The sequence below is a fragment of the Halichoerus grypus genome, chromosome 9 (assembly GCF_964656455.1).
Source record: "Halichoerus grypus chromosome 9, mHalGry1.hap1.1, whole genome shotgun sequence".
Taxonomy (NCBI): domain Eukaryota; kingdom Metazoa; phylum Chordata; class Mammalia; order Carnivora; family Phocidae; genus Halichoerus; species Halichoerus grypus.
The window spans coordinates 38720889-38733920 of NC_135720.1; the positions used below are offsets into that span (position 1 = coordinate 38720889).

At 34.1% G+C, this 13032-nt stretch overlaps 1 protein-coding gene across 4 annotated transcripts in view; it reads right to left on the minus strand.

The window, feature by feature from the left end:
* NKAIN2 (sodium/potassium transporting ATPase interacting 2) overlaps window positions 1-13032 on the minus strand; it is a 968314-nt gene that overhangs the window by 601706 nt on the left and 353576 nt on the right. The gene's annotated exons all lie outside the window — the stretch shown is intronic.

Consider the following 13032-nt stretch of genomic DNA (forward strand, 5'->3'; position numbering starts at 1 on the left):
CAATAAGGTAATTGTTACTAAACTGTACCGTACACAAGGATTTCATCTTATACAACTGTGTATTCTTTAAAGTTACCAGTAAAATATTTTGAATATAGCAGGTCCTCAGTAAATATTTGCTGAACTGGATTGATACATATTTTTTTTCTAATTATCCAGGTGGTTTTGTATAAGTTAATTTTATAAAATTAAATTTACTTACAGTATATATTTGGGAAATTTCAGGTCCAGGTGGTTTTGCTTGATAAGTAGCCAAGAAATTGGCCCTAACTTTGCTGTCCATAAGATTGTCTAAATCCATATTTTAATATTTTGGATTTGAAACAAATAGGCCTGCTTGAAGTAATAATTCATAGGGCGATGGTTATTATATTTTATTTACCAAACATTTATAGTGAGCATGTTATGCCAGGCACTGTTCTAAGCACTTTAAAAATTACTGGGAAAATGTAGTTCTGGAAAATACATATAGGAAAATATTCAGTTTGAGGAGTTTGAAACTATGCTCTATTATGTTAGTGTTTACAAAATATACTTATTAGTAGATTTCATGTTATTTATTACAGCTATGAAGCCTAGACATTACTGGAATCAAAATGAAAAATATTTTTGCAAGATGAGGAACTAATCATCATCATTTTATTTTTGTACCAGTTCATTTATTCATGATCTTGATCTTCTTTGGAAAATGTAGATTGAGAGTTATGATGCTCTGCCCTGTGGGAAGTATCAAGGTAGAAATCTTCTGGGAAGCTTTTCACATTGGATTTAGCAATGAGAGGTATGGTTTTTGTAGATCTTGGTATAAAAGAGGTCGAATAAGTAGGTAATGAGGAAGGAGGAAACAGACAGGAGAACTTGGAATAATAAGCCAAGTGTGAATTTAGGAATAAAATAGTGATCACACCTCCATGATCTTGTTTAAATAGATGCACACCAATATAAATATTTTTTTATTATATTTACTATTAATTTAGTGCTTGTATATTTTATTTTATACTTCCATTTTTACTAATGAAAGCATAGCAACAGCTGATATATGTTAAGAAGCTTTAGAAATGTGATCAGTTGGGGCACCTGGGTGGCTCAGTCAGTTAAGCGGCTGCCTTCGGCTCAGGTCATGGTCACGGGGTCCTGGGATGGAGCCCTGCATGGGGCCCCTGTTCAACAGGGAGCCTTCTTCTCTCTCTCCCTCTGCCCCCTGGCTTGTGCTCTCTCTCTCTCTTACTTACTCTTTCTCTCAAATAAATAAATAAAATCTTAAAAAAGGATGTGATCAGTTTAAGAGTAATTTACTAGAGTATAGTCTCTATATTGAGGATTTTAGCTACATTTGAAAACTTAATCCTTAAGTATATATTTCTCGCATGGCAGAATTGTTATGTTTTACAAAATAGTCACATTATTTTCTCAATATATATTTGTATTTAGTAATTGATGGATAATCATTAATTCTCATGTTAATGTTTATTAGAATTTCCCCCTAAGATTCCTTTTCTTAAACACTGCCTCTTTTTCCTTCAAATCTGTGGATTATTGATGTAGCATCTTTTGATGATTTTCAAGAGTTCATCTTATATCCTCCCTAATTAACTGAGATGCTGGGTTTCATATAGGAAATTTCATGTCTTACAACTTTTTCCAGAAACTATAAAAGACCAGAATGTGGTAGATTTACTTCATTTGCAGATGCGTGTATCTCATTAGAAAACCCTGTTACTTTTTCGAGATTGAAATTTAACACTGTCACCTTCAATATGGAAAATCTTTTTTAAAAATGCATGTTTGTCATTTAAACTGCAGAAATAGTGAGGAATGCAGACATCTGCCACCACACATACAGATTGATAATGATTCTATCTGTACTTTGGCCTGATGCGTATCCAGTCAGATCATCAAAACAAGAAAAGAAGAACTCATCAGACAGTGAGAAATGGCCAGATGCTCACAGATTGATGAAAAGTCATTGTCTCTTATCTTTTAATGTTCAAAGTGTGCAAAGAAGACACTATTTATTATAAATGTAAAAAAGAAATCTAACTTATCAAACCTAACTGCTACTTTAGGGATATGCCCAAGCATCCCGATCGCAAAATGTTTCTTCTTTTCAGCTTCTGTGCTCACCCTCTCCTCTTTCCTATTAGTCCTTTAACAAATTTGATGTTCTCTCGATCTTGGAAACTTGAGGATCTCAAAGGTGCCCTACTCTTTTTGTCACCATTTTTTCATTTCATTTTCTTCCTGTGCTTACAAATCTCTTTAATAAATTCATGATTTTTAGACCCTTCCTATGTTTTAGTCTCTCAAACCCCTTCCGGCAACAGTTTGTTTTCATGTCATCTTGGGCCTCATGATCCTGTAAATAGGAAAAGTATGCAGGATCCCAGCACAGTGATGTAGAGCAGAATACTACACCTTCTCCAATGTAAGAAATAAATATTTATTTATTTATTCAGTCACTGAAATTATGGGGTTGCCTTTTATAGTACTTAGCCTTTTCTGACCAACATAATCCTGTAAAATAGGTATATCTTTCTTAAAAAAAATATTTTTACTGAAGATTTATTTATTTTAGAGAGAAAGAGAGAATGAGTGTGGGGGGAGGGTCAGAGGGAAAAGAAGAGAGAAAATCTCAAGCAGACTCTCTGCTGAGTGCAGAGCTCAACGTGGGGCTCAATCTCACAACCCTGAGATTATGACCTGAGCTAAAAACAAGAGTCAGACCCTCAACTGACTGAACCACCAAGGTGATGCAAGGTATATATAATTTTTTTATCTTTATTCTCCCTGAATCTAGAAGTGTACCTTGGATTTAAGGAAATACTTGAAGTTTGGTTTAAGATCTAATCCTTTGACCTTAAATCTGTTCTCTCAGTGTGAAGGTAGGATGGACAACCTCTGAGTTTCCTCCTAAAGCCTAGATTCTGTGATAGTCTATGAGTTTAACATTCGAATTACTTTTTTGTGTGTGTGTGGAAACTCTTCTATGGAAGCTTTCTAAGCATATTTTATTTATTTATTTATTTAGCATAGATGTCATACAGCACGTACCAAATATTTCTTTAAATTCTATAAACATCCATGCTTAATTTCATGGTTTAATACAGAATAGACTGAACACTAGAATATAAAAATAAGAAATAAATACTTTAACATAGTATCTCTTCTTACTTAAACAGAGCCACATAAACAAAATAGAAATAATAGAAATACATATAAACAATCAAATCCTTCAGCATGAAAGTTTCAATCCCTTATTTTCGAAAGAATAGCTATCAACTTAGAAACCAATAATCAAGGGGCACCTTGGTGGCTCAGTCGGTTAAATGTCCAACTTGATCTGAACTCAGGTCATGATCTTAAGGTCCTGAGATCAAGCTCACATCAATCTCTGTGTTCAGTGGGGGACAGCTTGAGATTCTCTCCCTCTGCCTCTTCTCATGCTCATGCTCTCCTCTCTCTTTCTCTCTCTCCAAAACAAATAAATAAATCTTAAAAAAAACAATAATCAATTATTAAGATGTCACTCTCAGGTGAAGTTTAAAGAACTGAGATATGGGAACCATACATCAGGTATGATGCTTATATTGCTTGTTCCACTCTATTGCATTAACCCTGAAAAAAAATAAGGAAGGAAAATATTCAAATTCTTTCACTTCCCCATGCTTTCAGAGAAGACGAAATAGTATTTAATATGACTATCATAAAATCAGTATTTACTTAATTTCAACTTTAAGTAGAATTTAGGAAGAATTGGATTTGTACCAGTATTAGCAAGATATATCCTCTTTCTGCCCTTTTGCAACTTCTATTTCAAAATTCTCCAAAAAACCTACAAATATTTTGTTAAGAACCAACTCATATTTTGTATGCATAATTTTTTTTGTTGTTTCTGTAAGGCTCAATTATTTAATGACATTTAATCTTCAGAGCAGGAGTTCTTGAGATAGGAATAGGTTAGCTCATTTTATAACTGCAATTAGAATATTAGTTTAAAGTTACTAGAGAGTGGAAGATAAAAGCATTTCTAGGAAATGTCCAGCTGTGTATTAAACGTAATATACACAATGTATGTGATGTATGCTAATGCATACATATTGCATGCTAAATGTATGTTAAATTCATGTTATGTATGCTAACATATGTTAAAACAAATGCCTAAAAAAAGGTTCATGTTGGGCGCCTGGGTGGCTCAGTTGGTTAAGCAACTGCCTTTGGCTCAGGTCATGATCCTGGAGTCCCGGGATCGAGTCCCGCATCGGACTCCCTGCTCAGTGGGGAGTCTGCTTCTCCCTCTGATCCTCCCCCTCTCATGCTCTCTGTCTCCCATTCTCTCTCTCAGATAAATAAATAAAAAATCTAAAAAATAAAAAATAAAAAAAAAAAGGTTCATGTTACGGAATGTTAAGAACCAACACAATCATTTTTAATTTATAGGCATACCTTGTTTTATTGCACTTTGCCTTACTGTACTTCACAGATGATGAGTTTTTCATAAATTGAAGATTTGCAGCAACCCTGTGTCAGCACCATTTTTCCAGCAGCATTGCCTTACTTTGTGTCCATCACATTTGGTAATACTCACAATGTTTCAATTTTTTTCATTATTATTATTTTTTCAGGTGATCTGTGATCAGGGATCTTTGATGCTACTATTGTAATTGTTTTGAGGCACCACAAACCATGCCCTTATAAGATGATAAACTTAATAAATTATGGTTTTGACTGATCTACCTGACCAGCTGTTCCCCTGTCTCTCCTCCTTAGTCCTCCCTATTCCGTAAGACACAGTAATACTGAAATTAGGCTAATTAATAGCCCTACAATAGCCTCTAAGAGTTCAACTGAAAGGAAGAGTTGTACATCTCTCACTTTAAATCAAAAGCTAGAATATGTTTAAGCTTATTGAGAAAGGCACGTTGAAAGCTAAGATAGGCCAAAAGCTAGGCCCGTGGTGCCAGTTAGCCAAGTTGTGAATGCCAAGGAAAAGTTCTGAAGAAACTGAAAGTGCACCTCCAGCAGATACATGAATGATAAGAAAGCAAAACAGCCTTATTGCTGATACGTAGAAAGTCTGAGTGGTCTGGATAGAAGATCAAACCAGTCACAATATTACTTTATGCCAAAGCCTAATCCAGAGCAAGGCCCTATCTGAATTCCATTAAGACTGACAGAGGTGAGGAAGCTACAGAAGAAAAGTCTGAAGCTAGCAGAAAATCCTAGGGCCCTTCAGAATTATGCTAAGTGTACTCTGCCTGTGCTCTATAACTGCAAAAACAAAGCCTGGATGACAGCATATCTGTTTACAGTATGGTTTACAGAATATTTGAAGCCCACTGTTGAGACCTACTGCTCAGGAAAAAAAAAAAAAAAGATCCATTTCCAAAATATTACTTTTCACCAACAATGCACCTGGTCACCCAAGAGCTCTGATGGAGATGTGCAATGAGAGTAATGTCTTTTCAGGCCTGTTAACACATCATCCATTCTGTAGCCCATGCATCAAGGAGTAATTTTGATTTTCAAGTCTTATTGAAGAAATACATTTAATAGGCTATAGCTGTCAGGGATAGGGATTCCTTTGATGGATCAAGGCAAAGTAGGCTGAAAATCTTCTGGGCAGGATGCACCATCATGATGCCATTAAGAACATTCATGATTCATGGAAGGGGTCAAAATATCATCATTACAGGAGTTAGGAAGAAGTTGATTCCAACCATCAACTTGGAGGAGGGATGACTTGGAGGTCTTCAGGACTTCAGTGGAGGAAGTAACTGCAGATGTGGTAGAAATAGCAAGAGATCTAGAATTAGAAGTGGAGCCTGAAGATGTGACTGAATTGCCAAATCTCGTGTTAAAACTTGAACAGTTAAGGAGCTGCTTTTCATGAATGAGCAAAGAAAGTGCTTCACTCCTGGTGAAGATGCTGTCAGAACTATTGATATGACAATAAGGATTTAGAATATTACATCAACTTGGTTGATAAAGCAGCAACAAGTTTTGAGAGGACTGACTCTGATTTTGATGGAAGTTCTACTGTGGTAAAATGCTATAGAGAAATCATTAGTGAAAAGAAGGGTCGGTCAATCAATGCAGCATATTCAATTGTTGCCCTGTTTTAAGAAATTGCCACAGCCACCCTAACCTCAGAAACCATCACCCTGATCAGTCAGCAGCCATCAACATCAAAGCAAGACCTTCACCAGGAAAAGGATTGTGACTCACTGAAAGCTCAGATGATAGAATTTTTTAGCAATAATGAATTTTTATTTTTTTTAAGATTTTAAAAATTTCTTTATTTGAGAGAGAGTGTGCAAGAGTGGAGGAGGGGGAGAGGCAGAGGGAGAGACAGAAGCAGACTTCCTGCCAAGCAGACACGGGGCTCGATCCCAGGACCCTGAAATCATGATCCACAACAAAGACAGATGCTTAACAGACTGAGCCACGCAGGTGCCCCAGCATTAATGTATTTTTTTTTTTTTTTAGTTAAAGTATGTACATTATTTGTTTTAGATATAATGTTATTGCATGCCTAATAGACTACAGTATAGTATAAGCATAATTTTTATGTGCACTGGGAAACCAAAAAATTCATTTGACTCATTTTATTGCAATATTCACTTTATTGCAGTAGTCTTGAACCAAACCCACAATATTCCAAGGTTTGTCTCTGTGCATAAAGGCCAGTCAGGCTTAGTGAAAGAGGAGAGAAAACAAACCCCACAGAAACACAAAGGATTATAGATATAGGAAAAATCATATGCCAACAAACTGGACAACCTAGAAGAAATGGATACACTCCTAGAAACTTATAATCTTATAAAACTGAATCAGAAAGAAATAGAAAATTTGAAAAGACTGATTAGTAGTAATGAAATTGAATCAGTAATCAAAAAACTCCCCAAAAAAGTCCAGGACCAGATGGCTTCATAGGTGAATTCTAGCAAACATTTAAAGAAGAGTCAATATTTATTCTTCTCAAACTATGCAAAAAAAAAAAATAATAATAATAACAAGAGGAAGGAAAACTTTCAAGTTCATTCCACAAGGCTAGCATTACCTGATAACAAAACCAGATAAAGACAGTATAAAAGAAAAAAACAAACTACAGGCCAACATCCCTGATAAACATAGATCCAAAAGTCCTCAACAAAATATTAGCAAACCAAATTCAACAATACATTAAAAGGATCATTCACCATGATCAAGTGGGATTTATTCCAGGGATGCAAGAATGATTCAACATTCCCAAATCAATCCATGTGACACATCACACTAACAAGAGGAAAGATAAAAACAATATGATTGTCTCAATAGATGCAGAAAAGCATCTAACAAATTACAACATCTGTTCATGATAAAAACTCTCAACAGAGTGGATTCAGAAGAAACGTACCTCAACACAATAAACGCCGTATATAAAAAAGCCGCAGCTAACATCTTATGCAATGGTGAAAAAAACTGAAAGCTTTTCCTCTAAGATCAGGAATAAGACAAGGATGTACACTCTTGCCATTTTCATTTAACATAGTACTTTTTATTCAACTTTTATCCAACATAGGCCTAGCTGCAGCAATCATATAAGAAAAATAAATAAAAGTCATCCAAATTGGTAAGAAAGAAGTAAAGCTCTCACTGTTTGCAGATGACATGGTATTAAATTTAGAAAGCCCTAAGACTCAACAAAGAACTAATAAATGAACTCAGTGAAGTTGCAGGATACAAAATTAATATACAGAAATCTGTTGTGTTCTTATATACTAATAACAAAGTGGTAGAAAGAGAAATTAAGAAACTATCCCATTTACAATTGCACCAAAAATAATAAAATATCTAGGAATAATTTTTTTTTCCTAGGAATAAATTTAACCAAGGAGGTGAAAGATCTATACTCTAAAAACTAGGAGAAATGGATAAAAAAACTGAAGATGACGTAAACAAATGAAAAGATATACCATATTCATAGATTGGAAGAATATTGTTAAAATTTTGTCTGTAATACCCAAAGCAATCTTCAGATTCATTGCAATACCTACCAAAATACCAATAGTATTTTTTACAGGACTAGAACAAATAATCCTAAAATTTTTATGGAATCACAAAGACCCTGAATAGCCAGAGCAATCTTGAGAAAAGAGAACAAACCTGGAGATATCACAATCCCAAATTTCAAGATACATGTCCAAGCTGTAGCAATCAAAACAGTATGGTATTGACATAAAATAGACACAGAGATCAATGGAACAGGACAGAAAGTCCAGAAATAAATGCATACTTATATAGTCAATTAATATATGACAAAGGAGGCAGGGATATGGGGAAAAGGCAGCTTTTATAATAAATGGTATTGGGGGGAATAAAAAGGACAGCTACATGAAGAAAGAAACAAGAGAAGGAAGAAAGGAAGGGAGGGAGGGAGAAAGCGGGGAAGGGGTTGCGGGGGAAGGGAAAGAGAAACAAACTGGACCATTTTTTTACACCATACACAAAAATAAAGTCAAAATGGATTAAAGACCCAAATATGATCCCCGAAACCATAAAACTCCTAAAAAAAAAACATAGGCAGTAATCTCTTGGACTTTTATAAAAGAGAGATCCCTAATATAACTATATATGCATTTTATATCATGCAATTAGACAATTGGAACTATGTCATTAACACTGATTTAAACTGAGAGTTTTAGAGGATGTTAGTTAAGTCCCCATCGTAATCCACTTTAACTGTAAAATCAACATGGTTTGAGATAATATAACTGCCATTTAGCCATTTAAATGAAAAGTTTTAAGAGTAATTTAAGAATTATATGGATATAATTCCAAAACTATATTTAGAAGTAGCAATCTTGCTTATGTGGTATAATATAAGGAATCAAAGATTCAGCCAAATTCTGTTGCATGCAAATTACTTCCATACTATATATTAAACAACAGAAACAGACTTCTGAATGTTAAAATCAAGGTTTTTTTTTTTTAAGAGAGAGAGAGAGAGCAAGGGGTAGGGAGGGAGAGGGAGAGAGAGAGAATCTTAAGCAGGCTCCACGTCTAGCACAGAGCCCAACAAGGGGTTTGATCTCACAACCCTGAGATCATGACCTGAGCAGAAATTAAGAGTCTGACACTTAACCAATAGAGCCACCCTGGTGCCCCAAAATTAAGATAATTTTTATAATTGGCTTGATCCCCATCAAATAAGTGAAAAGAGACTGCTGTACACACATATATTTCAAATCTTAAGGCAAAAATTTGGACTGAATTCAAGCAAATCTAATGTACCAAAAGAACACTAAGCAGTGATTTCACAGTCTTACACAGATTCTCATAGTCTGTTTAACTTTTTTGACTTCTACAGAAGAAGAAATATGGTTTAGACTGAAACCAGGATATTCTATTTTTCCCTATTTCACTGTTCTATTCTGTTCTATCCTTTCCTATCCTATTCCATTCCGCATTCATTCCATTCCATTCTACCTGAGAAAACACAAGTTTCAATACATTTATTTCAAAATCCAGTAATGGGTTCCATAAGACAGTTTTTAAAAGCCTAGTACAGAATTAAAGAATTCAAAAGCTAAAATATTCAAATCTGTGTTTTATAATGCAAAAACACTTATTTAATTTCTCTAATAAAATTAGTCCTATCTTAGGAAAAAATAGCATCGTTTGTTATTAGTACTATGGCAAATACCTAGTTTTCTATTACCTGAAAATCTATCCTATTATGAAAAAAATGTTTGAGGAAAGACCTTCATGAATTATTGAAATAAATTCTCTAACCCATATATTTTATTCTTATGTCAAACTTTGTCATTTCATTTCAAATTACTATGACTAAAATGAAGAGATGAAAATCTCTAAGTCCTAAAATTTTAAAATTAGAATGATATGCTAGAGAATAGAACTTGGGAAAAGTCTCAATGGATTTCTGACATCACAATTAGTTCTCCAGACAGTATGTCTTTAAAATGGTATAATATTCACTGACATGGATAAGGCAGTGGAAACTGTGATAAAATTTATGTTTAGCAGCAAATTGATAATCAAGTGGTAGTCTTTATTTCATGTATTTTCATCTCTCTCCCACATATCTTAAATCAAATTTTCTAAAAAAAATAAATAACTGAAATTATAAAAAAATGTTTTTAAAAGATAATGACAAAGCTAAAGAAATTATGTGAAATTTCCTTCACCAGGATCAAGAGGTCAACATTGAGACACTGAGTTAGGAAAGCTTGTGGAGAACTTAGGGGTTAATTATGATTAATTCTACCAGCAATTAATCAGTTTATTGAAAAAGACAAAAAATGTGACTGGGTTTGTCAACTGAGTTAGATGTAGACAGTCTAGGTACAATCAAATGTGTATTAACAATATCTCTGAAACTAAAACACTTATGCTCTAATATTTTGTGGCCTGAATGCATGCATTGTTCATAAAATGTGGCTTCCTTAAGGCCAAATTCACCATATTTACAGAAAATATCAAAAGATTTTGTAGAAACCAAGGAGCCACAGATCTCCTTATTTAAGGTAAAATCAGTTCACTGTGTGAGCAGGATGTGATGCAGAGAAATATTCTATAATGAGTTACTGCAGTGCTTTCACTGTCCAATTCTAGCTATTAAATTTAATGATTTTGTCTGGTCAGATACCTTTTGCCACACACCAGAGATACTTCTCCCTGCATACCTTCTACTTAGTGGAGATAAATCCAAGTTAGGCTAAGTAAAGAAAACTCTATGGAAATGACATAGCATCCTCTCTTCCTCATTCATTCAACACATATTTGTAGAATACCTACTATACACTTAGATACTGTTCCAGGTGTACTGAACAAGACCAAGAGTTCTTGTTTCCACGGGGATTACAGAGAGCTGTACAACAGAAAAATAAATAAAAAACATTTAAATAATGCCAAATAGTTCTGTGATAGAACCAAACAGTTCTGTAAAGCAACAGAGGACAAAGAGGGGAGTGGAAAGGATTACATGATAAGGCAAGGGAAGGTCCTATTCTGAGCTGAATCTGAATGAAATGAGGACGTAACCCAGGCGAAGATTTACAGAAAGGGAGATACTACAAGAGCAAAAGGCAGAAGCCTGAACTTAGAAAGTAATTTGGTTGAGTACCCATTGTAGGAAGTCCTTCCACCTGTCAACACTTAAATGACATGGCTACTAAGGAAACTGCTTTTAATACACTTGATAAAATTTACAAGAGGCTATTACTACTCATTGTAATTATTCTGCTTGATTCTCCTTTTGAGATAAAGTGTTGGTATCAGGGCTAATTTCACAATACCTAAATACATATAAATCTAATTGCTCAACAAACAGGCAATGTCTATGAAAGTCATATTATTCCAAGAATGATTCACAATAAATAGATATGTAATTCCTAGTGTGCAACCACAAATTAAAAAAAAAAAAAAAACAAACTTAACAGGCTATAACTCCTGTTATATACATTCCTTCGTATTTTTTACATAAGAGGAAATTATCTGTAACCCAAGGTAACTGAAATTTAACATTTTTTTTAATATTCTACGTATAGCCAAAAAAGTTCTCTTTAAAATTCAGTATACACACCACAGTATTCCTACTACACTGTTATATAATTCTGAACCATGATTTAAGCTAGGACAAATGAGAGTTATTTTAATTCTATTACCGTCACAACAGCCACAAATGCCACACAATTTTTAGAAATTTAAAGTATGATTACTCTGACAGCATCTTTACTGCTCAGCTGCATGTGATCTCTGTGAGGTGATTAGTCCCCAGCTACCCTTTCCGGTTTTACAGAGCCAGCATATATGGCCATAAAAATCTGTCAGTGATGTAATATAATCTTAAGTGTTATTAAAAAATCTAAATGTTCAATTTGCAAAAATATCATAAGGCAGGACAGATACTAATTAGATTTTGCTTCAAACTCATCTCTGATTCAAATGTAATGACAAGTAATATGACATCAAGAAAATTCGAATAAATGCTTGATTTTTCTGTGGGCTCCATACAGGACTGGGATTCTCAAAAGAGAAGGAAATGGTTAGAAGCATGTCTCTCTGGTCACATGTACTTTGATAAACATTACCTTGCAATGTTTCAGGTCTCAAACTCAAGAGACTAACCATTTTTTAAAAAATAAATGAATCTGTAATGTATCGCTGAAGTTAAAACACATGAACTGACTTTGAGAGTTGGAAGCTCCATTTTCTTAACATCATTTTCAAACAACCTAGCATATTAAGAATAAGTAACAAAAAAGGAAACTGAATAAACTGTAGAATTATATCCTTTCATATGTTCTCATTGCTGGAAGTTTCAATTCAAAGTTGAATATTCTGCCTATTAGCAACATTTTATTAAGTCTATAATTAGTGATACTAGTTTTTCAAGAGACATTCCATTTCTAATTTGAAAGAACTATTATTGAAGAAAGCTTCTCGTTAGATCTAAATACATTTTTTTATTTCAAAATGTTTAAAATTTTTGCAAGGTCCCAATACATGATGTTGCTACCACCACAAAGAGGCATGGACAGAGGACATTGGCTATCACTAAAATATTACTTTTCACTTGTGAAATTCTTGGCCTTACAGAAATACTAAAGGAATCTAGATTTTTCAAGACCTTAATGATAATCAGAAACATCTCAAAATCCCCATAGAATTGACTGGAAACAGCACCTTCTGACCATGGAAGTCACTTAAAGGAGAAATTAAGTTATAGCCTAAAGTCTGATGTTTTGTCACAAATTGACAATGATTGGGTTCAACCTGTACTTTTACCAATGTAGGCATATTATAAAGAATATGAGATGCACACTGCTGCTTTAAAACAGAAATAAATTTTAGAAATGACAGAGTCTCAATTTTGCAGCTTCAGAGTCACCTTTGTGATTTATAATTTTTTTCAGAGCACCCCCAGGGGGAAAAAAAAAACTTAATAAGTCAAGTCCAAACAACTTAAAATTACAAATAATTATGGTCTAACACTTAGCAGGCATTTGAAAAACTAATGCACATAAGCGA